The 26,124-nt window shown below is 40.3% G+C and overlaps 1 protein-coding gene and 1 non-coding gene across 5 annotated transcripts in view; one reads left to right on the top strand and one right to left on the bottom strand.

Annotated features, from left to right (window-relative positions):
- Positions 1 to 26,124, top strand: part of ACYP2 (acylphosphatase 2) — a 191,188-nt gene that overhangs the window by 45,216 nt on the left and 119,848 nt on the right. The gene's annotated exons all lie outside the window — the stretch shown is intronic.
- On the bottom strand, positions 4,090 to 4,154 carry LOC120362201 (U7 small nuclear RNA). The gene has a single exon (XR_005578165.1). It is a non-coding gene; the product is annotated as a U7 small nuclear RNA (small nuclear RNA).

The raw sequence follows: 26,124 nt of genomic DNA, 5'->3' as shown, positions 1-26,124 counted from the left end.
ATGAATGCTTTAAACAGTATCCCGACTTCTTAATTTTTCAATGATTTTTAAAACTTTTATGGGTACATAGTAGGTGTATATATTCTATCCTAACCTTTTAATGATTTGCCTGTTCACAGTGATAAATGCAACTGCCACATTTTTTTAGAGAAAAATAGGTTTTAGAGAAAAATAGACAACATTATGGAAAAGTCAGTTCTCCTTTACATGAACAGTTCACACACTTTAAAAAGTTATCCTTTTTGTAAAGATTTTTGTAAAACTACATATTTTTAACGGTAATGAAAAGAATACAGATAAAATAGGGTAGATAGTGCTTTATTTGTGTGTATAAGTAATAACTTTTTTCAAACTCTAGATGGAGCTCTTTGGTTTTTAGACATTCTTTTATTTATGATTTGGAAAGTCTTTGTTTTAAAAGAAGAAGCTATTCTGGGCTTTAAAAAAATCATTTAAAATTTTATAATAAGTGTTCTCGGCATTTCTCAGCTCTCCTTTTCTTGTTGTTTCACAGCCATGTAGATAAAGACCTAAGGCTTTTTTGTTTAATTGCTGGACCAAATCCAGATTCAGGGCTCAGAGAAGCATTTTTCAAATCCATCTTAAATTTGTATTTTATCTCATAGTATTTAACGAATGGCATAAGTTTCCCATGTTTATTGTTTATGATAAGTCTCAAAGTTGAAATGGAATTTATGTAAGATGGGTCTCCCTTTATGAATAATGCCAGGGGAGAAAGTCTCTGAGGATATCATAGCTGTTGCTATAGTAATTCCTTCGGCTATTTTTACCCCGCTGTGTACAAAGGAGTGTTAACAGCTACGTTCTTGTAACATAAATGAAACATTTTGCTGCGACTTTTCTTTTCTGTTTTACTAGCTCAGTATTCTCTCTTCTGTTGGGAGTACACTAGGAGCAAAATTCCCAAACAATGAGGCCTGTTCTTTTTAATGATATAAGCCTGTGGTGTGGTTCCTAGGTCAGCAGCAGCACCATTGATATGGAAGTTTGTTAGAAATGCAGATTCTTGGCTCCCACCCCAGACATTCTGAACCAGAAACCCTGGGGATGGGGTCCACTGATGTGTGTTGAACCACTGGTATAGGCTGTTTTGAAAGGATAAAAATCCTGTACTCACCGGAACCTACATAAAAAGATGCCTTCTGTACAGGCCAGGCGTGGTAGCTCACACCTCTACTCCCAGCACACAAATAAAGCACTATCTACCCTATTTTATCCATATTCTTTTCATTACTGTTGAAATTATGTATTTTTACAAAAATCTTTGCAAAAAGGATAACTTTTTGAAGTATGTAATACTGTTAATGTAAAGGGAAGTCAGGGTGGGAGGAGTGCTTGAGCCCAGGAATTGGAGACCAGCCTGGGCAACGTAGGGAGACCCCCATCTCAACAACAACGACAACAAAAATCACAAAGCTGGGCATTGTGGTGCATACCTGTGGTCCCAGCTACTTAGGAGGCTGAGGTGGGAGGATTGCTTCAACCCAGGAAATCAAGGCTGTGGTAAGCCGGGATCATAACACTGGGCCCCAGTCTGGGGCCAGAGTGAGACCCTGTCTCAAAAGAAAGAAAAAAGAAAAATTCCTCTGTACACTTTTGCTTGTCTTGGGTTTGTCTAGTGCTTTTCAAATCACCCAGGGCTTTTGTTAAAAGGAAGAATTCTCATTTAGTAAGTTTGACATGGAGCCTGGTATTCTGCCTCTAACAAACTCCCAAACAATGTGGATTTTGCTTGTCCTTGGATCGCATTTTGAGTCGTGACGCCAAATAGCACATAGCAAGGCCATACCCATCCCTGCATGTGAGTTACCTATGATTTATGAGTATATGCTTTCGATATAGTATACCTAAAGTTAGTTTTTCCTTGTCAATCACAGTGGGAAGAGACAATTTCTAGAATGTACTGTTCTCTTGTCTAATTGAAAGTGACTCACTCATAGTAAATGCTATAGGAGGGTATTGTTAGCCAGGATCTGTCTCTGAGACCCTCTATTATAATCAGCCGTGGACACCTTTGAAAAATCACATTATTTTAAAAGCTGAGACTCATTCATAGCATTATGAAGGCAGAGAGAAAGTCTTCAAGTTTGAAGATATTTTCACACAAAATGAAGTGGTTCATAAATGTTATCGTCTGGGTGCGGTGGCTCATGCCTGTAATCCCAGCACTTTGGGAGGCTGAGGCGGGTGGATCACCTGAGGTCAGGAGTTTGAGCCTAGCCTGGCCAAAGTGGTGAAACTCCCTTTTTACAACAAATACAAAAAATTAGCCCGGTGTGTTGGCAGATGCCTGTAATCCCAGCTACCCGGGAAGCTGAGGCAGGAGAATAGATTGAACCCAGGAGGCAGAGGTTGCAGTGAGCCAAGATTGCACCATTGTACTCCAGCCTGGGCAACGAGACTGAAACTCTGTCTGTTCCCCACCCGCCCCTACCAAAAAAAAGTTTGTTATCATTAACTCTTTGTCATTATTTGTTGAGCACCTGCCGTGTGGAGCATTGGCCTAGGCATTTTTGGAATTTTTATTTAAGAAGGATAAAGTCCTTGACCTTGAGGAGATAGCAATCTACTGGGGGCAATAAAACTTATGCCCCTGAAAGTTAATTACCAATATAGGGAGTATTCTGTGAAATGGTAAAGAAGTGTGGTAGAAACTCAGAAAACCAAAGATAGTAAATGGCTGGTAAGCCTGAAAGAGAGATCTGACTTGGGCTTTAGAGAGTGGGTAGAACTGAGACATTCAGAGGAGAGGGAGACAGGGAATGCTCTACAGAAGAGAGATGGCATGGGTCAGAGTGCAGCTTCCGGGAGTGAATCACAGACGTGCACAGGAACTGGGGAGAGGTTCAGACGACATGGAGTTTGACTTGTTGTCTAGGAGCCAGATTGGTGAGGATTTAACTGCCAGGCTTTTGAGTTTTGACTTAATCCCTTGTGCACCAAGGAATCATTGAAGAATGCTTTGAGCTGGGGGCAGGGTGACCCAATCGTGATTTAGGAGGAGTCATTAATGGAGTATTGAGGATTAATTGAAATGACAGACTGAGGGCAGAAACACTCGTTGGTAGGCACCTGTACTGGGTGCATAGTGGGGAGAGAAGACTGCAGGAAATACAACAAGGAAGAGAATTGGCAAAGGGGCAATATACACTGAAAATATAAACACATTAAGAAGTTAAGAAAAATTAATCCATATAATGAGAACCAGGGGTGTTTGGGACCACATATCTGTCCTTTTGAGGTGCTGCTTGTGCCAAACAGCCTTTCTTTCTTTTTTTTAAATTTAAGTTCTAGGATACATGTGCAGAATGTGCAGGTTTGTTACGTATGTATACACGTGCCATGGTGGTTTGCTGCACCTATCAACTTGTCTTCTAGGTTTTAAGCGCCACATGCATTAGGTATTTGTCCTAATGGTCTCCCTCCCCTTGCCCCCCAACCCTGACAGGATTCAGTGTGTGATGTTCACCTCCCTGTGTCCATGTGTCCTCATTGTTCAACTCCCACTTATGAGTGAGAACTTGTGGTGTTTGGTTTTCTGTTCCTGTTAGTTTGCTGTGAATGATGGCTTCCAGCTTCATCCACGACCCTGCAAAGGACATGAATTCATTCCTTTTTATGGCTGCATAGTATTCCATGGTGTATATGTCTTTATCCAGTCTTTTATTGATGGGCATTTGGGTTGGTTCCAAGTCTTTGCTATCATAAGTAGTGTAACAGCCTTACTTTCTAACTAACCATTTTGTAGACACTGTATAAGCTAGTCGATTTCAGTAGTATTACCTTGCTAATGAGTTGAAGTTGATATATTATTTTACTCACATTTACCTTTTTGGTTTTGTATCTCCCTTTAGTGTCCTTTGCCTTATTTCTTGCAATCAGGAGTATGTTTTGAATAATGCTAGTCAAAAATTCCAAAGCTGGTGATCCATTGTTAGTACTTTCAGAACAATCATCTTAAAATTTTAGATCTAGGAGGGACCTGAGAAGTCATCTGGTTTCTCTCTCTCATTCTCTCTCTCTCACATACACACACGCATACATGCACACACACAGACACACACACACTGGAGCTATTTTCCAGTAAAAACCAGAAAACCCGCTGGACAAATTCTGAAAGAGCTGTAACTTTTTTTTTTTTTTAATGCTTCAGGCCATTCCATTCGATCTGACCATCACCAAAGCTATTTGTAATCCCTAGGTCCTTTCTTGATTACTGCATCTATCAACCTCTGACCTTTTGCCTCCAGCTCTTAATGAACATAAAAAGACATCCAATGTATTGCCACTCATTTCCTCACCAGTCTGCTATATTTAGTTTGTCAAAGTGTTTTTGGATCTTGTTTCAATTATCTAAAATGTTTATTATTTCTCCTAGCTCATCAACTGAGAAATTTGATAAGGATCATTTCTATATTATTGTCCAAATACTTGATGTCATCGCTGGACAGGACAGGGCCCAGTAGCATAGTCTAGACAATACCCTCCTCTGATACATTTATAATCGTATCTGTAAAGATATAATGAGCTAAATCTTTTGGACGTTATATTACAAAAAAAATCTCAAATCCATAGAAAAGACAGGGAAGCATAATACCCACGTTTAGATTTCACAGTTGTAGTATTTTCCTATATTTGTATCACAAATATTACGTAGATACAGATTTTTTTTTTCTCTGATTTTGCTAAACTGCTATAAAAGACATCTGGGGGAGGATTTGAATATGGCCTGGATATTAAAGAATATTAAGGAATTAGTATTAAGTTTGTTATGTGTGATATGGTTACGTAGGTAAAAGTCTTTTTTTTTTTTTTAGCTGTATACTGAAGAACTTGGGTAAAGTGTTAGGATATCTATTATTTTATTTAAATACTTTGGGCTTTCATAAACAATCCAGTGGGAAGAGAATTGTGTAGGAGATATCTAAAGAGGTTCAGGGAGAATGGCTAATCGTTTTTCAGTCTGTGATGGAATTTTTTGAGTCTGGAATATTTTGATAAGTTCTAAATAATAAACTACTTTTAAAAAATTACCACATAATATGAAAGACAGAAATTTTCATCCCGTTCTTGGTCCCCATGCCACCCCAGAGTCTCATTCCATCCCATCTCCCCATCCCAATTATTACTGTAAGTTTTTGTAAAAATTGTTTCTATATTTTGATATACATTTTTCAAAACTGTTTTGTCAGAATATTCACTTTTTCCATTGTCTTCATCACAGTGGCTTCAGACAAAACCACTCTGTCAAATCTGCTATACCCAGGGCAGTCGTCGTGGCTCACACCTATAATCCCAGTACTTTGGGAGACTGAGGTGGGTGGATCACTTGAAGTTTGGAGTTCAAGACTGGCCTTGCCAACATTGTGAAACCCTATCTCTACTAAAAAAATTAAAAAATTAGGTGGGCGTGGTTGCATACACCTGTAATCCCTGCTACTCAGGAGGCTGAGGCAGGAGAATCACTTGAACTTAGAGGCAGAGGTTGCAGTGAGCCAAGATCATGCCACTGCACTCCAGTCTGGGCCACAGAACGAGACTCCGTCTCAAAAGAAATAAAATAAAATAAAATAAATCTGCTACATTCAATGTCCAATAAAGAAAAAAAGCAACACAAATGGTAAGTTAGAAACCACAACAAATATTTGGATATTACCCAGAGAACTGTTATTGATATAATTTTGAATACATTACTGGGATAATATTTAGACAGATACAGTAGAGCCAGTTATTGTTATATATCAGCTAAGTTATTTTAAAATAGATATGATAGTAATCATCAAATTAAACAAATCTATTGAATTTTAAAAAGAGAAAGAGTAGCGAAAATGAACATGCATTATCTCTTGGGAAAATGTAAAATGGATGATAAGACCGCATGGTAGAGGGTGTATTATAGATAACACATTAACTGTAATTGTATTAGAAGTAGAATGTTAAGTATTGCCATTTTCTGGATAGCTGAGAATGACAAAATCAAAATTTTTAGTGCGGGCTTTCACTTGAATGGCATATAAAATAGGCAACCGAGGTGCAGCACTGGTAGGATGAGCCAAAGCTTTATTTTAGGCATCGTTTTCCATTCCTTTAAACCTGTTGGGATTTGTAAAGCTTGGTTTTGCTGCCCAACGAGCCAATCAGGAGTGTTACAGAAGCATTTGTCTCCCTAAGTAATTTTAAAGGCTGTTCTTTCTAAAGTATGCGATACTTATCACTTACTTTCCCCGCCTAGGATGGAAGCTGTTCAGCAGAGGTTGGCCTTTTTCTGATGCCCCTAGTATATAACTTCAGCAGTGAATCTTCCAGGGCTGGTTAGCGTGTGTGGTGTGGTGCCATTTGAGTTGCACGCTTTCGTTCTTGGGTCCTGGTGTGTCATTCTTCTTTGTTAGGTCTGTCTGATATTGATCTATTTCTGGTGATTCTTGGAGCACACCCATGACAGCCTCCCCTATCCCCCTTTGACTTCAATTTCAAATCTGTGGACATTACTGAAATAAATACATACATGCTCACCTTCATTTGGAGCCTCCTTCATAATATGTGATAAACAATCCTCAGCCTATAGAAATTGTTTTTTTAAGAGAGATAAGGTCTTGCTGTGTTGGCCAGGCTGGCCTGGTGTAACCCTCCTGCCTTGGGTTCCCAAAGTGCTGGGATTACAGGCATGATCCACTTCACCTGGCCAACCTCTAGGAATTTGATTTAAGTCTAGCTATGACCTACCATCCATATCCATGTACTCTAGACAACGTTTTTGACAAACAGCACACAGGAAAGGCCCATGAAACTTACATTTATTTTTTCCCTAGAGAATAATATTGTCTTCTTTTTCTATAAATTTATTTTTAAATCTAATAATTAATAAAATTCATTTATTAACCTTCAGGTTAAAAGAGTCAAACAGTGCTAAAAATACTAAAAAACCAGCAACCACTGCCTCTTCAACCCGTCACATCCCACTCTTCAATAGTAGTTTTAGTGATTTTTTTTTGAGTATTCCTCCTATTTCAAAATAAGTGGTATCTCTTAAATATTAACTTTAGATACTGTCTAGTGACGTTTTGTTGTGATAGACAAATCTATTGATGTTCTCTTTTGATAGATGAAGATGTGACTCTTCCACTACTCTTTGCTTCCCTCATTTCCCCATTCTGCTTTTATATGACTTTCGGTTAATGCATCTGCAGTCAGTTGTTATATTTTTAGAACTGTGTAAGTTGTGTCCTAAGGTGCCCTCAGGGAGGAATCTGGCTCCAGTTGTTCATGTCTTCTTTTTATTTTGAGCCAGACTCTCATTCTGTCACCCAGGCTGGTGTGGAGTGGCGCCATCTCGGCTCACTGCAACCTCCACCTCTTGTGTTGAAGTGATTCTCCTGCCTCAGCCTCCCAAGTAGCTGGGATTACAGGTGTGTGCCACTCTGCCTGACTAATTTGTGTATTATTGGTAGAGACAGGGTTTCACCATGTTGGCCAGCCTGGTCTCCAATTCCTGGTCTCAAGCAATCTGTCTGCCTCTGCCTCCCAAAGTGCTGGGATTACAGGAGTGAGCCACCACACCTGGCCAGTTCATTTCTTCTTTTAGCATTTGGTGATACTTAGCTATACTTGGTTGCCAATTCTAGGTGATAGAAAAAGCTTTATCTCCAAATCCTCTTTCTCAAATTTTTGTAAAACATTTTTTTTTTTTTTAAATCGCAGAATAGACACAATCACTTAGGTGGTTGGAAGCATACTCATATCTCCAGCTAGATGGAAATGTCTTGTGGGCAGGGATTGTAATATGACTTCTTAAAGAACAGGGATTTTTAAAAGGAAAGGTTAGGATTTGGATAGGCAAAAGGAAGGAGAATATGCTTTGTACTTTTGGTCTCTTGACCTTTTACCTGAAGGCCTGGAACTCCTGGAATGAAATAGTTATGTGGTCAAAGGTGGGAGGAGGTCTCTTAGCTGATTTTGCTGCCCTGTGGACCTCACTGCAGGTCTCAGCAATTCTCCACTGCCTGACACTATCACCTCCTCACTGCCCCGTGAGGTGCAGCCCCCTCCAAATTGGTCACAGGGAAATGCCAGGGCTCACTTCGTTTAATTACTGGAGTGGCTGGTTGTACTGGAAGGCTATCAAGACTATTGGGAGAGCTAGGCATTTCATAGTCTTTGTGCTGCCTTCTGTGTGTATGTGGCAGATCCTGGGCCGGGACCTCTGAGCCAGAGCCCCTCTCAAGGTTAAGCCTGTGCTTCTGCCTCCCCCATTTGTGATCAGCAGGGGAGAGGCTGGAGTGCATGAGCCGGAGTGCACATTCCCAAAGGTTCACACTGGCCTGCCTTCGCGTCTGCTGCCCAGCCCTAAACATGACCCTTTTAATCTCATAAAACTACTCAGAAGGGCTTCAAACATAAAGAAATACAGTCCACAGATTTCCTCCCCATACTGAAGATATCGAATGGAATATGGAAACGTTAGCAGGGAGTGAGCTGTTACCTTTCTACTAAGAGCTTTAGTTCCTGATGACCAAATTTACATCTTCTCTATTAAATACATTTACCTGCCAAAAAGCTATGTTATGCCAAAAAGCTATTTCCGCAAATTTAGGAGACTATCTTGGTGTCATTTTTGAGTATATAAGAATCACAATGTGGTGTTAGTTGCTAAATATATTATTAACCAGTTTGAGAGCAACCCTGGTATTTTCTTTGTTCGTGAAGGTCAATTTTCACTAGCGGAAGCATTACAGATTTAACTGGAAGAACTTCGGTTTTTTTTCCTGTAAGAGTTTTTTCACCCCTTTCATTAGTAATTCCAAAAATTTTGAACTGGAAATTTTAATAATAGAGTAAGTAAATCTGAGCTTCTTTGGAAGTTGTACTTGTCAGTTCTATTTTTTGGTTTCTTAGGAAACAAGTTGAAAACGGCTTTTTAGTTCTTAATACATTTCTAATTTCAGTTCTTTCTACTCTTCAAGGGGCTTGTTTCTCTTTAAAAAGGTGCAGTTTTCTTTCCCTGTACCAATTGGAATGTTGGTTTTAAAAATTCCTATTCTTGAGTTGGGTGTGGTGGTGGTTCATACCTCTGCTCTCACCACTTTGGGAAGTTGAGGCAGGAGGATCACTTGAGCCCAGGAGTTTAAGATCAGCGTAGTCAATGTAGGGAGACCCCATCTATACAAAAATAAAAAGTAAAAGTTGCCAAGGATGGTGGCATGTGCCGGTAGTCTCAGCTACTCAGGAAGCTAAGGCAGGAAGGATCCCTTGAACCCAGGAGTTTGAGGCTGCAGTGAACTATGATTGCGCCACTGCACTTCAGCCTGGGTAACAGAGCAAGATCCTGTCTCTAGAAAAATAAAAATTATATTCCCTGTAACCATGATCATTTATATATATATATATATATATATATATATATATATATATATATATACACACACACACACACACACACGTATACATATACGTGTGTATGTGCTTTCAAAGAGACAAAAGTCAGTTACTTTAGGGAAAGCTTTTAAAATTTAAGTTATTTCATATGATCATGTTCTTTATTTATGAACACATTTGTAGCGACTGAAGTATTGGCCTTGGTGGAATTTCCTTCTTCTCTCCAAATCATCAAAATTAATGAAATATCAATCTTGCTGACTGATTTTTCACAATAATGTGTGTAACCCATGAGAAGGAAGGGTATGGAGACAAATTTAGCTTCCACACCTGGAGTGGGAGCAGTATGGGGATGAGTAGGGGAAACGGAACTTTACTAATCTCTTAGCTCATATGCCAAGAGCATAGCTCATGGATCTTGCCTTATGCAAGGGTTACATGTTATCAAACTGATTTCCACTCAGTTACATCTTTTCTCGGATACTTTAAAGAGGACAAGTTGGGGGATGGAGAGGAATTTGCAGCTTAATTGCTACCTGTTCCAGGATGTGAACTGAGGGAAATGGTGCAGTCTTTCAGCCTTTTCTCTTCTGATGCTGTGTTTTACACTGACCAAGTGTAAAACATGTAACCACGTTTTACATTAATAACTCTTTCATGGGCCGGGCGCAGTGGCTCAAGCCTGTAATCCCAGCACTTTGGGAGGCCGAGGCGGGTGGATCACGAGGTCAAGGGATCGAGACCATCCTGGTCAACATGGTGAAACCCCGTCTCTACTAAAAATACAAAAAAAAATAGCTGGGCATGGTGGTGCCTGCCTGTAATCCCAGCTACTCAGGAGGCTGAGGCAGGAGAATTGCCTGAACCCAGGAGGCGGAGGTTGCGGTGAGCCGAGATCGCGCCATTGCACTCCAGCCTGGGTAACAAGAGCGAAACTCCGTCTCAAAAAAAAAAAATAATAATAACTCTTTCATGGCTGTTACCAAGTTCCAGAAAGATTGTTACTGTCTCTGACAATCTGTAGAGGAATGAGGAGTATGCATACTGTTCTGTCAGTCACCCCATTTCCCACCTTCTTGCTCCCCTACACTCTAAGCTTCAGGAGTTCCCTGATGGACTTACCTGGAACATTCTTACCTATCTTTACATGGTTGCCTCCTTCTCACCAATCAGGTCTTAGCTGAAATATCACGTCCCTAGAAAGGACGTTGCTGGTGTTCCTATCACTTCACTCTTATTTTCACCATAGCACTTGCTGTTGTTGGATATTTTCACATCTATTTGTTTATTGTCTGCCTCCCCCAAGAATCTATAAGAATTGGGCCTATATGCTGACTTGTTCAGTGGTATATCCCCATCATCAAGAAAAGGGCCAGCAAACTTTTTTCTATGTAAGGGACCAGATAGCAAATAGTTTAGGTTTCATGGGCCAAACACTCTCCGTTGCAACTTCAGCTCTGCCATTACAGCACCAGTGCAAAGACCTACGTAAACGAATGAATGAAGCTGTGTCCCAGTAAAACTTTATTAACGGATGCTGAAATATGAATTTCACGTAATTTTCCTGTCATGAATATTTTATTTTAAAAAAATCATTTAAATATGCTAAAGCCATCCTTAGTTTGTGGGTTATATAAAAGATGAGAGGCAGATTTGGTCTGTGGGCTGTAGGCTGTTGACCCCTGATGAAGAACATTGATTTGCTGGCACTTAGTGCAAGCTTATTAAAATGAACAAATTGATAGAGTGAAAGGGAGGAAATTTCACATGAAGAAATTAATATATTTATTTCCAAAAGTAGAATCATAAAATATTCCTCTAAACGAATTCTGAATTAATACATTATTCTGGAACGATAAGAATCCTATCTTCTCTTTTGATATCCTCCAATTTTGGCCTGGCTAGCAGAGTATGTGTTACAAATTGAGCCTAAACCAATTTGGCATACATAACTCTTAGGTTCTTTTTGATGAGTAAGAATAACTATTGATGTTTGAGGGACATACTGCTTCCACTCCAGAGCGGGGGTATTTAGCTACTCTCCCACAAACCAGCTACCAGGTAATAAGAAAAACAAGATTCGGGCAAAATTCAATCATACGTACAAGCTTTATTTTTTGTATTTTTTTTTTTTAAACTTTTCGTTTCTGGGGTACATGTGTGGGTTGGTTCTAGAGATGAATTGCTTGTCATGGGAATTTGGTGTACGTATTATTTTGTTGCCCAGATAATAAACATAGTATCCAATAGGTAGTTTATTGATCCTTCCTTTCCTCCCACCCTCCACCCTCAAGTGGGCCCCACTGTCTGTTGTTCCTTTCTTTGTGTGCATTTGTACTCAATGTTTAGTTCCCACTTATAAGCAATGACGTGCAGTTTGGTTTTCTGTTCCTGCATTAGTTTACTTAGGAAAATGGCTTCCAGCTCCATCCACGTTGCTGCAAAGGACATTATCTCATTCTTTTTTATGGCTATGTAGTATTCCATGGTGTATATGTACTGCATTTTCTTTATCCAGTCTACCATGGATAGCCATTTAGGCTGATTCCATGTCGTTCCTATTGTGAATAGTGCTGCAATGAACATACATCTTTATGTTAGAAAGATTGATATTCCTTTGGGTATATACCCAATAATGGGATTGCTGGATCAAATAGTAATTCTGTTTAAGTTCTTTAAGAAGTCTCCGAACTGCTTTCCACAGTGGCTGAACTAATTTACACTCTGATCAGCAATGTGTAAGTATTCCGTTTTCTCTGCAACATCACAAGCATCTGTTAATTTTTGACTTTTTAATAGCCATTCTCAGTGGTATAAGGTGATATCTCACTGTGGTTTTGATTTGCATCTCTTTAGTCATTAGTGATGTTGAACATTTTTTCATATGCTTGTTGGCTGTGTATATGTCTTGTTTTGAGTAGTGTCTGTTTATGTCCTTCGCCTACTTAAAAAAAACTTTTGTTTCAATAGTTTTTGAGGATACAGGTGATTTTGGGTTACATGGATAAGTTCTTCAGCGGTGATTTCTGAGATTTTGGTGCATGTTACCCAAGCAGTGTACACTATGCCCAGCATGTAGTCTTTTATCTCCTACCCCACTCAGACACTTTCCTCCAAGTCACCGAAGTCCATAATATCATTGTTACACCTTTGCATCTTCATAGCTTAGCTCTCACTTATAAATGAGAACATACAATATGTGGTTTTCCATTCTTGATTTACTTCATTTAGAATAATGGTCTCCGGCACAATCTGCTTCAAAGGCCATTATTTTATTTCATGGCTGAGTATTCCATGGTGTATCTATACCACATTTTCTTTATCCACTCATTGGTTGGTGACCTTTGCCTACTTTTTAATGGCAACGATAAATGATAATTTAAGTTCCTTATAGATTCTGGATGTTAGACTTTGGTGAGATGCATAGTTTGAAAATATTTTTTCCCATTCTGTGAAATACCTGTTTACTCTGTTAATCATTTCTTTTGCTGTACAGAAGCTCTTTAGTTTAATTAGGCCCCATTTGTCAATTTTTGGTTTGGTTGCAATTGCTCTTGGCATTTTTGTCATAAAATCTTTGCCAGGGCCTATATCTCGAATGGTATTTCCTAGGTTTTCTTCAAGGGCTTTTAGAGTTTTAGGTTTTACACTTAAGTCTTTAATCCATCTTGAGTTGATTATTGTGCGTGTTGTAAGGAAGGGGTCCAGTTTCAGTCTTCAGCAGACGGCTAGCGAGTTCTCTCCGCAACACTGATTGAATAGGGAGTCCTTTCTTTGTTGCTATAAAAGCATTTATTAATCAAGCATTGATTAGCAAGTGGCCCAAAGAAGATCATTTGAACTTTCTTCTGATGATCTTAATTTGTCTTAAAACGTCTTAATTTATTTGTGCTGCTCCAACAAAATACTTGAGACTGAGTAATTTTCAAAGAACAAAAATTAATTTTCTTATAGTTTGAGAAGCTGGGGAATCCAAGATCAAGATGTTGGCAGGTCCAGTGTCTGGTGAGGGCTGCCCTCTGTTTCCAGGGTATACCTTGTTGCTGCATCCTCTGGAGGGGAGCGATGCTGTGTCCTCACAGGAAGAAGGTAGAAGAGCAAGAGCTCTGAACTCTGCATGAAGCCTCTTTTGTAAGGGCCTTAATGCCGTTCATGAATGAGGAGACCTCATGGTTTAATCACATTTTAAAGCCTCCACCTGTTAATACCATCACATTAGCCATTACGTTTCAACACCTGAATTTGGGAAGGGACACATTCAAACCATAGCACTGATGTTATATGCAAAACTCATTGAAGGTGAAACATGACATTCTAGGACCAAGAAATATCATATCATCAGAATTTCTTTGAAACCAATAGCTGGATATGGGACCAATTAGAGTATGCAACTTCTGATGTTATCCCTCGTGGTACATGTTATAACAATCTCTGGATTCTCATATCATGTTTGTGACAGGATTGGGGAGTGTTTCTAAATCATATGAGCCAATCCACTTTTTTTGTGTGTGTAATGGAGTCTTTCTCTGTTGGCCAGGCTGGAGTGCAGTAGTGTGATCTTGGCTCACTGCAACCTCCACCTCCTGATTTAGATGATTCTCCTGCCTCAGCCTCCTGAGTAGCTGGGAATAGAGGCACCCACCACCAGACCTGGCTAATTTTTTTGTATTTTTAGTAGAGATGAGGTTTCACCTTGCTGACCAGGCTGGTCTTGAGAACTCCTAACCTCAAGTGATCTGCCTGTCTTGGCCTCCCAAAGTGCTGGGATTACAGGCATGAGCCACTGTGCCCAGCCCAATCCACATATTTTGAATACCTTTAATTTCACTAGTGATAATCCATTTTGAACAGTATTATGCTAATTAATAAGTCATCAAGAAAGAACTATTTTTGATAAGATAGCATGTCAATTTGCAAAGCATCATTTATTAACCTGGGTCTCAGAAAGGTCTGTAGAAGCTGCCTCTGGCATGTCACTTTTTAAATATAATGTTAGCTGACCCCTGTGGACTATGATTTTGATGGCAAATTACCTGACCTCTGAGCGTTAAAAATTAAACTAACTGGCAACTACTTAATATCACACTGATTAAGCTCCAGTATTACTAGACATTGTGACAGTAGCCTATGCCCTTTGGTCCTTACACCATTCCATGGAATGTTACACAGGGGGATAGATCTGTCACATACATCTGCATCCCATCAGGAATTACAAGGAGAAAGAATGGTTTGTTCTGAGCCTGCATGGAATACACAGATTAGCAAACAACTGTGTGTTTTTATTTTTAACTGTAAATTTACTGATTATCAAACTAATAGAAATTGTGGTAGAAACTGCCAATTATTTCCCAACACGCAACTGTTCCCTTCTTTCTTTAGTAATGGAATTGCTGAACTTAAGCTGTATACATGGTCCCTGCTATGGTCTGAAGGTTTGTGTCCCCCCGCTCCAGATGTTGGCATCCAATCCTCAATGTGATGATATTAGGAAGTGGGGCCTTTGAGGAGATGATCAGGTCATAAGGGCAGAGCTCACACAAATGGGGTTAGCACCCTTATAATAGGCCTCGGAGAGTTTCCGCACCCCTTTTACCATGTGAGGATACACAGAAGGTACCATCTGTGAGGAACAGGCCCTTATCAGGCACGGAATCTATTGGTGCCTCAATGTTGGAATTCCTGGCACGCAGAATTGAGAACAATAATTTTTTTGTTGTTTATGCAGTACCCATTCTAAGGTATTTTGTTTAGTTGTCCAAACTGACTTAAACCTCCCCCTAGCATAAGGACCATATTTCTCAGCCTCTTTGAAGCTTGTATGGCCACCAATGAGATGTGAAGGAAAATGATACATGCAGTGTCTGAGTTGTGCCCTTAAAGGGAAAGGGTGGGCCCTCCACTATTTTCTTTCTCCTTTCCTGCTGGAATGTGAAGACAGGAGTTGGAGCAGCCATCTTGAACCGTGAGATGGAAGTGATACATCGAAGGTGGCAGAGCAACCAGATAGAAGGACCAAGTGTCCCTGATGGTTGTTGAGCTGTCATACCAGCGGTGCACTGCTGTCAGAACTTTTTTAGGACCGAGGAATAAACTATAATTCATTTAAGCCTCTATTGAAGCCTCTCTGTTGTAACATCTGAATTGCTCTGTATTCTCATGTAATACTTGTTTTAGAACACTTGCAACAACAGAAAATGATTATTTTTTTAAGTCAGGAAAAATCTTATGCATAATTCTATCACCCAAAGTCAGCCATGTGTTAACTGACATCTTAGTGAAAGTTGTAGCATGCTTCCCTCAGCCTCATCCCCACCTCCACCTTCACGATGGCATGCTCACTTGCCCAGTGCCTGGAGTGTTACCGGCCAATGGTTCTAGCCAGGCATTTTTCATCCCCACCTCCACCTTCACGATGGCATGCTCACTTGCCCAGTGCCTGGAGTGTTATCTGCCAATGGTTCTGGCCAGGCATTTCTCATCCCTACCTCCACCTTCACGATGGCATGCTCACTTGCCCAGTGCCTGGAGTGTTATCTGCCAATGGTTCTAGCCAGTCATTGACCTTGGCCTCCCGGGGACACCCTGCATCCAAGAATCTGTTGCTGAGAGGGTACCAAAGTCCAGCCTTCTTGCCTCAGTTGGGACAACTGTGAAGGGCCATCCTAGCTCTAGAGCTCGACGCAGAAATGACTAGGGTCTCTTTTGCAACCGCATTACAGTTTACTTCTCCCTCTTTCAATCCAGCTTCCCTCTCCTCTGGCAGGTATTGTTCCCAAGGGCACTTTATAACAAACCCACAGGCAAATCTCAGAATCTATGTGCCAGAGAACCTGACCTGTGACATACATAGATTTACAAATTTGGGATTATAATGCTTTTTCACTAAATATCTTGCTGGATAGTCTCCATTTGCCTTTCCAGACACACACTCCACTGCTCTCCATCTACCTCTGTTCTGGGAGGCTGGCCATGATGGGCTATGCTAATGAGCTCCTTTGCCATCTGCCTTCCAGTTGGATGCTGCCAACAGAAGATATTGATAGGAGATCAGATGGTGGGAGGACAGAGACTAGGGTATCCCTCCTCGCCAGGCTATGGGTTAAAAGAAGCATCATTCTTCTGCGAAGTCCACCGCTCAAGGTGTGAGGTCTTCTCCTAGAGCTACAGGTGTTACTGTGTGCTGGTAATTGCTTCCTCCAACCCTTTCATGCCTAGGAATGGAAATGACTCCCTAGTGCTGCCAGCTTTGGGGTGCTTCCTCAGTCTCCCTGGTTTCTTATCCTTACCCACACCTTTGCAAATAGTCCCTCTTCTCAATCACTCCATTTGAGTGTGCCATCTGTTTTCTGGCAGGACCAGGACTGATACAAAGATGAACTGAAAGCATTTCCCTACTTCTTTTTTTTTTTTTTTTTTTTTTTTTTGGTGATGGAGTCTCGCTCTGTTACCCAGGCAGGAGTGTAGCGGGGCGATCTCGCGCACTGCAACCTCCGTCTCCCGGTTCTTGCAGTTCTCCTGTCTCAGCCTCCCGAGTAGCTGGGACTACAGGTGCATGATGCCATGCTCGGCTAATTTTTTGTATTCTAGTAGAGACGGGGTTTCACTGTGTTGCCCAGGCTGGTCTCGAATTTCTGAGCTCAGGCAATCCGCCCTCCTTGGTCTCCCAAAGTGCTGGGATTACAGGCCTGAGTCACTGTGCCCAGTCGCTTTTGTTTTGTTTTGTTTTGTTTTGTTTTGTTTTTGAGATGGAGTCTCACTCTGTTACCCAGGCTGGAGGTCAGTGGCGCGATCTCGACTCACTGCAACCTCTGCCTCCATGTTTCAAACGATTCTCATGTCTCAGCCTCCTAAGTAGCTGGCACTACTGGCATGTGCCACCATGCTTGGCTATTTTTTTGTATTTTTAGTAGAGATAGGGTTTCATTATGTTGTCCAGGCTGGTCTTGGACTCCCGACGTTTCAGGTGATCCGCCCGTCTTGGCCTCCCAAAGTGCTGGGATTGTAGGTGTGAGCCACCACGCCCGGCCTCCTGCTTCTTAATGATTCTTCTAAAACGTGATTTTTATTGGCCATGTATAATTTCATCATGTAGACTTAACAAGCATTTCTTTAGTTGCCTATTGTTAAAGTATATATACACATTTTAAATTGATTTTTATCACAATACGTCAAAGCATTTATTATGCCATTAAAAACTTCCAGTTAACACATTTTTAAGTGACTGTTGATGGCTAGACCATGAACCTTGAGTTGTTTATTCAGTAGTGGTAAGAGATTTGCTCTAATCCATCTGATTTCTTTTGTACAGGGTTTATAATGACTAAAGAAACATATTTTCAGGATGACTAGGCTGGCTGTACTCTGCAGCTACCACAGAAGAAAGCAAAGCTGTGCCCCAGTCCCACCGCATTAAGATCCCTAGTTCAAGGCTCTTTGTTAAAACAGCTAAGCAAACTGGTGTAAACAATACTTTTACTTGAGTCTAACATCCTTTATGTTTTCTGGGCTAGACTTTGCGTGGATATTGGATAATGGGCTTGGTGGCCCTTTTATATTCCTTGTGTACTTGTAATTCTAGAAAAAATACAAAGCATTTAGTGGGAAGGATTTGAAAGAGAATACAGTTTGATCACCATGTAACTTCAGTAAAAATAGCACCATAATTGAAAACACTAAGAGTAGGGTTTGAAGGAAAAAGAATGAGACTGGAACAAAGTAACCATGAACTTTTAAATTCTGGACTGCCAGTTCTCTTCATTATTCAGCGACCCTTTCTTTGTAAGATCTTGTCTTCGTCCAGGGGAGGGCTTCCTTCTCAGTTCATAGACAGCTGCTGTCTTGCTATGTCCTTACATGGTGGAAAGGGCGAGGGAGCTCTCTAGAGCCTTGTAAGGGCATTAAAGGTAGAGAAAAAACTCTTTTTAGAGTTTTATTTATTTTTTTAGAGAAGTGCTTTCTAAATTTCTCTCACTCAACAACAATCAGTGCAGACCTGTGACCAAATGTAGGTGGCTGGGGGTGGGTGGGGCGGGAGGAGTGTCTCCCCACCACTGAGCAAGCAATTAGTTTTGTAGTAGATACCAATTGAGTATTCTCCAATTCAATTCTGACACTATCTACTTGGAGATAGCATCAGATTGTTACTAGAAAGGAATCCTGATCCAGACCCCGAGAGAGGGTTCCTAGATGTCTCGCAAGAAAGAATTGAGGGCAAGTCCACAGAGTCAAGTGAAAGCAAGCTTATTAGGAAAGTAAAGGAATACAGGAACGGCTACTCTAGAGACAGGGCAGCCCCAAAGGCTAGTGGTAGCTAATTTTTATGGTTATTTCTTGATTATATGCTAAACAAGGGGTGGACTGTTCATGCCTCCCCTTTTTAAATCATATAGGGCAACTTCCTGAGGTTGCCACGCCTTTTGTAAACTGTCGTGGTGCTGGTGAGAGTGCAGCAGTGAGGACAACCAGAGGCCACTCTTGTCACCATCTTGGTTTTGGTGGGTTTTGGCTGGCCCCTTTACTGCATCCTGTTTTGTCAGCAAGGTCTTTATGACCTGTATCTTGTGCTGACCTGGTATCTCATCCTGTGACTTAGAATGTCTTAAACGTCTGGGAATGCAGCCCAGTAGGTTTCACCCTTATTTTACCCAGCTCCTATTCAAGATGGAGTTGCTTTGGTTCAAATGCCTCTGACAAGATCCCACAGGCTGGAGGCTGAGTCCCTAAGGTTTCCTCCCCAGTCCCAGAAATCAGTAGCAAGTCTGAGTCTCTGGAACCTCTGACCAACTGGCTGGCTTCACGTGGGGGTTCCCATGACCCCCTCTTTGAATTCAATTAATTTGCTAGGGCAGCTCACAGAACTTGGAAACTTACATTTACTAGTTTATTATAAAGGATATTACCAAGGATACAGATTAGAGACGCACAGGGTATGGAGCTTCCATGCTGTCCTGGGCATCCTACCCTCTAGGAACCTCCAGGTGCTTAGCTATCTGGAAAGTCTCCAAATCCTGTTTATTTATGTATTTACTTCTCTTTTTTAACTTTTTTAAATGGAGGCTTCATTCAATAGGCATGATTGATTAAATCATTGGCCATTGGTGATCAGCTTAACCTTTAGCCCCTCTCCTTTTCCTGGAGGTTAGGAGGTGGGGCTGAAAATCTTAAACCTCTCAACATGCCTTCGTCTTTCCAGTGACCAGCCTCCACCCTGACGCCACCACCTGGGGGTTGCCAGTTATCAGTCAATCATTAGCATACAAAAAGACATCACTTTGGAGATTCTAAGGATTTTAGGATTTCTATGCCAGAAAACTGATCAAAGACCAAATAGATATTTGTTGGTTTTCTCTCTTTTTGAGACATGGTCTTGCTCTGTTGCCCATGCTAAAGTGTGGTGGTGTGATCATGGCTCACTGCAGTCTCAGCCGACTGGGCTCAAGTGCTTCTCCCACCTTAGCCATCTGACAAGCTGGGACTGCAGGCATGCACCACCATGCCCAGCTGTTTTTTCTATTTTATTTTATTTTTTTTGTAGAGGTGGAGTCTGTTGCCCAGGCTGGTCTTGAACTCCTGGGCTCAAGCAATCCTCGTACTTTGGCCTCCCAAAGTGCTGGAATGACAGGTGTCAGTGACCATTCCTGGTAGAAGATAAAATTTGTGTCCACCGTTTGGTGTCTGGACAGCCTTGTCTCTTGGCCCTGGATGAGTAAAGCAGAGAATCAGTCATGCAAAGTCACACAACTGGCAGTGACCCCTTGAATTTAGAACAGTTTGCTTTCTTTTCCTTGGCTTATTATTATTATTATTATTATTATTATTATTATTATTATTTTTTTTTTTGAGCCGGAGTTTTGCTCTTGTTACCCAGGCTGGAGTGCAATGGCGCGATCTCGGCTCACCGCAACCTCCGCCTCCTGGGTTCAGGCAATTCTCCTGTCTCAGCCTCCTGAGTAGCTGGGATTACAGGCACGCACAACCATGCCCAGCTAATTTTTTGTATTTTTAGTAGAGACGGGGTTTCACTATGTTGACCAGGATGGTCTCGATCTCTTGACCTCGTGATCCACCCGCCTCGGCCTCCCATCCTTGGCTTATTATTTGCTTACTTGGTGCCCATCTTGGTGCAGACTCAGGGTTCCCAAAACTTGGCAGGGAGACCTGGTCTTATAGCTCTGGAAATAACGTCATATGGAAAGGATAAAGGATATCTATATTAAGCCAACATGAACATGATAATGATCAAATGCTAAAGGCAAATATAACTCAGGCTAGGAACAACTTACAGATAGTTGCCATCACTACCATTTAACATAAATGACCCATAATCCTTATTTCTAAACCTTGAATTTTAAGTTAATAAGCTGTTATATGAAATATGTTCTTTATCTCTGCCTTGATAAATAAGCCTTTCATGACATATAAATCAAAATTATAAAGCTATGGTTTCCAAATGACTGTAAGTTAACAAAATATAAAAATGATTAAATTTAATAATTAGGCATGTCTGGGTGTTCTGATGATGTGGGAGAATTTTTAGATGAGTGATAAGATAATGAGTTATAATTTATTCTATAAAATTTACTTTCCTTGCTTTCATTTCAGCAAAATCATTAATTTTATTATAATCAAGATATTCATACCAGGGGTGTGGCCCATGCCTGTAATACCAGCACTTTGGGAGGCTGAGGCAGGAGGATAGATAGAACCCAGAAAGTTCAGGCTACAGTGAGCTGTGATTGCACTACTGAACTCCAGCTTGGGCAACAGGGCGAGACCTGGTCTCAAAAAAAAGAAAAAAAGATTAACTTCATTTTTTTCTATTGACAGTAATGATCTCAAATATTTTAAAAATGTAATTGTATTAAAATGTGCCTAATTTGAACATATTTTCATAAGTCAATTACAGCAATTGCAAAAATGTGAAAGATTGAATTCTGTATTTTTCAGAAATGTCATTTGTCTTCTAAAATATCTCAAGTTGCCTATTCTAAGATGAACTACAAATTATAATTTATGAATGTATTTAATTTAATCTGAATATTTAAACTTTAATCTTTTGAAAATCTTGTAATTTAATCTTATAATATTTTTATGAAAATAAAATTATTCATCATTTTAGTGCTAAATGATTAGTTATCAAGGTAAAGAATTGGTATTACACTTGGAGCATGTTATAGCTTCTTAAATGTTCACATTTAAGAATAATGTGAGTTATTTCTCTAGAACCATACACTGAAAACCAAAGAGAAGCAAGTTGATAGATGCTTAACACTTCCAGAAAGATACTTCCTTATGCAAGAATCTCTTGCATTTGTTCTAAGAGAAAGGATTCGACAAGATAATTCCTCACTTCTTTCACCTAAGCATTCCTACTTAGATTCTTCCAGTAGTTGGAAGCGGGGCCTGTCTCCAAGGCCAAAGTAATATAATATTTAGAAACAGTCATTTTTTTTATTTTGAGGACATAGGGCAAGATATACAAAGAAAGATTTCCCAAGGACCTGAGTAGTATTAGTCAAGAGAATGGATGGTTAGCATTGTGGGTTGCATTTGCCAGTTCTAAGTGCCACGTCCTGAGCGACAGAGACACTTAAATGTATTCCTTAGTAAGTTAATTTTTTTATGTCTTGGTTTTTGGGGACTTTACACAATGTGGGCCCCAAGCAGCAGGCTTCTTGCTTGGCCAAGGGCATCCTGGACAGGACTTCCAGTTATATAAACCAGTAAACATTTTCATGCTTAAGCTAGTTTAAACTAAAAAAAGAAAAAGAAAAAATCCTAAATCATGTAAGTAGGTAGAAAATATTACAGAAAATAAGATCCCATTCATGATAGAACTCTAATTAAAAACATCTAGAATTAAATGAACATAGGTGATAGATACGAATGTGACAAACAGAATTAAATAAATGAATGTGGTAAGTAGATTATGTACAGAATATATGGGAAGACAATTTATAAGCCCTTACTGAAATACATGTTAGAAAAGCAGAAAACTTGAATAAATGGGAAGAGGTGATATGTTTTAGATGAAAAGACTCCATATTATAACAATATAAATTCATTTCAAATTAACTAATGCATTTAAGCAATTCTAATTGTAATGTAAATCGTGATTGTCTCCCCAGTACCCATTCTATGCCAGATGTATGGGTGCCCCTGATTAATCCAAGCAAATAATTTAAATCCTTTCCTTAGTTATGATTGATAGGAGAATGGGCAGATGGCAGGATTCAGATTAGTGACTCACAAAAACTGTTTTGCTGGTAGCTTTTACTCTTCTGCCAGATGTGAATGAGGATGCAATGATCCAGGCTGCTTCTGGCAGCCATTCTATGCCCATGAGGAGGGCAGGGTGAACTTGACGCAGTGGATGGCAGAGCTGCAAGACAGGAGATAAAAACATATCTGTTATTCAATGGTATTGATGGCCATTGCTTTGGGAAACCCTGAAATTTGATCTACCTTTGAACTCCTGGTTATCAATGCCAATAAATTTCTATAGTTTAAGCCCCTTGCAATTGAGATTTTGGTTATTGGCAACCTAAAGCATCTTAACTGATAAAGTCGTCATATATCTCCTAGGGATTTTTAAAAAAGAAACAACAAAAATTTAGAATGAAGTATTAAAAATCCTGCGGTAATTTTAGCAGTCTAGTTTAATAGAGATACAGGCCAGTTAGGTTAATGAAATAGAAAGTCTAGATAAAGATGGATTTCTTTGGTGAACAATGCTGAGAACATGGATAATTATTTGGAAAAATAATAAATTTACTTCCTCCTACATAAAAAATCGTATCTAGATTAAAAGATTAAACAATTAAAGAACCGGAAGAATATATAGACACCAAGTCTTGGAGTTCGTGAAGGGCCAATAAGCTGCAAGTCAAATAAAATATGAAGGTGTAGGATAGTCTTGAAGTATTTAAAACTTTGTATGCCAAGGAATACTATAAGCAAAAGGTGACTTGTTAAAATAGAGTTGAAATATATGTATGATAAATATTAAATATTTGAAATATAAAACACTTCAAAAAATCCAAATAGAAAAAATGTCCAGGTAGCTCACAAGAGAAGAAAAAAAACATTGATTTGCAAATACATGCAAAATGTTTAATATCCCTAGTAGTTAAGAAAATTTAATATAAAGAGGGAACTTTTTTAAACCATCAAATTGGCAAAGATTAAGAAGAATGCCAGCACAATATTGTGAATGTTCTAAATGTCATTGAATAATTGTTCATTTTAAAATGTTTAATTTTATGTTATATATGAAATTTACCTTAACTTACAAAAAAAAAAAAAAAGAGGAGAATAAAAGAATATAATGTATAGCCAGAGTGGGAAGAACATAGAGAAATGGCTTCTCTCAGGCACTGCAGTTTGCATTGTAAATTGGTATGAAAATTTTATGAGACTAACGGTATGTAGATAAAGCCTTGAAAACATTCATATCCTTTCCTTTCTTCCTATAATTATATTTATAGAAATATGTACCTAGGAAATAATCAAATATTAGATTTATATATAAATAGTGGATTAGTTTTTTTTTTTTTGGAGCTGGAGTTTTGCTCTTGTTGCCCAGGCTGGAGTACAGTGGCTCTATCTCAGCTCACTGCAACCTCCACCTTCTGTGTTCAAGGTATTCTCCTGCCTCAGCCTCTCGTGTAGCTGAGATTACAGGTGCCCATCATCATGCCTGGCTAATTTTTGTATTTTTAGTACAGACGAGGTTTCACCATGTTGGCCAGGCTGGTCTCAAACTCCTGATCACGTGATCCACCCACCTCAGCTTCCCCAAGTGTTGGGATTACAGGCATGAGCCACTGCACCCGGCGAATAGTGTTGTTTTTAAACTATGAAAATGATTATTCTTATTCAGTCATAGCATAGTAGAGGAAAAGAAAGGTAGAGCCCACATGCCCTTTTCATAGCAGCAACAATCCATCAGTGAGGGTCCCCCTCCAAACTCCTCCCATTAGGCCCCACCTCCCAACACTGTTGCACTGGGGATTAAGTTTCTGACACATAGATTCTGGAGGACACATTCAGACCTAGCAGGGTACAAAGGAGAGCCTGGCTTATGCTGATAGCAGTGGAAGGCTTCTTCTCTGGGTGTGGCCCTCTGGGTCCTCACCAGCCTCTAATGAGCAGCCCCTTCTCCCCAGTGCTTACCAGGAACCATGCAGTGTTGCCTGCTGTGCACTGGCTGATTCTGCCAAGACCTCAAAGGCTCATGGCAGCCCTGATGTAATGTTCTTGGACCTTGCTATTTACCATATAGTAAAATATCATTCATTAATTTAAAAAAATCATATAATCAAGTAATATTTTTGAGTTACTATGCCATGAGAGGAAGAGGACAAAGGCACATTCTCCAGCTTTAAGTTTCAAATTAGATTTTTTTATCCACAGGGGAATAATAGTCTTAAAAGCCTACCTTGCTTCTAAATTCCCCAAAAGTCTTCTTCACATGTCAGGAGGAAAATTCAGCAGCCTGAATATGTGCTTTTACTATAAGCCAAGATGTAAGGGCACATGCAGTCCTTCCCAAAGGGGGAAGGAAGAAAGCCCCCAGGGGAGCCTGTTACAGAGAGCAGCAGGGGTGCAGATTGCAGTGTGTCTCTCTTGCCCTCCCAGGGTTAAAAACCTCAGGATGTCAATGGCATGATCCATGGCAGGGTCACTACCTGTGGGGGTGTGTCCGGCAGACCCTGACTCAATGACGGATGAATAAAGCACACTGACAAGCAGATATTATGCTTTGCCAGTTCGGCTGAGGATCCTTGTGGTTTACAGACACCTTGGAGAGTGCTGTAAACAGTTGCAACTGCCGGCCCCCACCAGCCAGAGAGAACTGCATTTATTTAGTAAAGTTTAATTGACAAAGACTTGAGTCAACACCGCTAGAGGCTGAAGATTAAAGCACAGGTTCCAATGCCGGAAGCAAACACCATTAGTGGATAAAATCCCTGGTCAACCTCCCCTGCACCACAAAGGGCCATCTGGCTGAAAGATTCGTTTTAAGACCACATGAGTAAACAAGTTAGTTAGGTAAACTCCCTCACATGCCCTAGCTATTTGCTTTACTTATTAACTAATGTAAAGGGGATTTAGTCTGCCTTAAACTGAAACTTCTACTGAAACTGTGAAAAAAACCCTTAGCCCTTCCAAAAGGGTTTGAGACTATATTCTTAAAACTTTCTCTACTATTTTTCCCTTAATATTTTTGCTACCACCCTGAGTGAATTCCCACATTGGGGAACCTAAGAACCCAGGAGCGGTCTGTACTTCTTTGGCATAGTCCTCACATCTTGGGAGTGGCAGGGCAGTGTTGCTGGAGGGAGACGTCTACCTGGATGGCCTGAGACAGTACGTCCAGGGACTCTCAGCCTACATGTGTGATGCAGAACAAACAGGCTGAGAGAACAGGTAACAAAAAGTGATGTGGGGAAGGATAAAAGGTCACAGACCAGAGCAAATAGCAAGGTCCAAGAACATACATCAGGGCTGCCATGCGCCTTTGAGGTCTTGGCAGAATCAGCCACTGCACAGCAGGCAACACTGCATGGTTCCTGGTAAGCACTGGGGAGAAGGGGCTGCTCATTAGAGGCTGGTGAGGACCCAGAGGGCCACACCCAGAGAAGAAGCCTTCCACTGCTATCAGCATAAGCCAGGCTCTCCTTTGCACCCTGCCAGGTCTGAATGTGTCCTCGAGAAACTATGTGTCAG

The sequence above is a fragment of the Saimiri boliviensis genome, chromosome 1 (assembly GCF_048565385.1).
Source record: "Saimiri boliviensis isolate mSaiBol1 chromosome 1, mSaiBol1.pri, whole genome shotgun sequence".
Taxonomy (NCBI): Eukaryota; Metazoa; Chordata; class Mammalia; order Primates; family Cebidae; genus Saimiri; species Saimiri boliviensis.
Note: the sequence above shows the minus strand (reverse complement) of the source record. Positions and strands in the feature narration are given on the sequence as shown.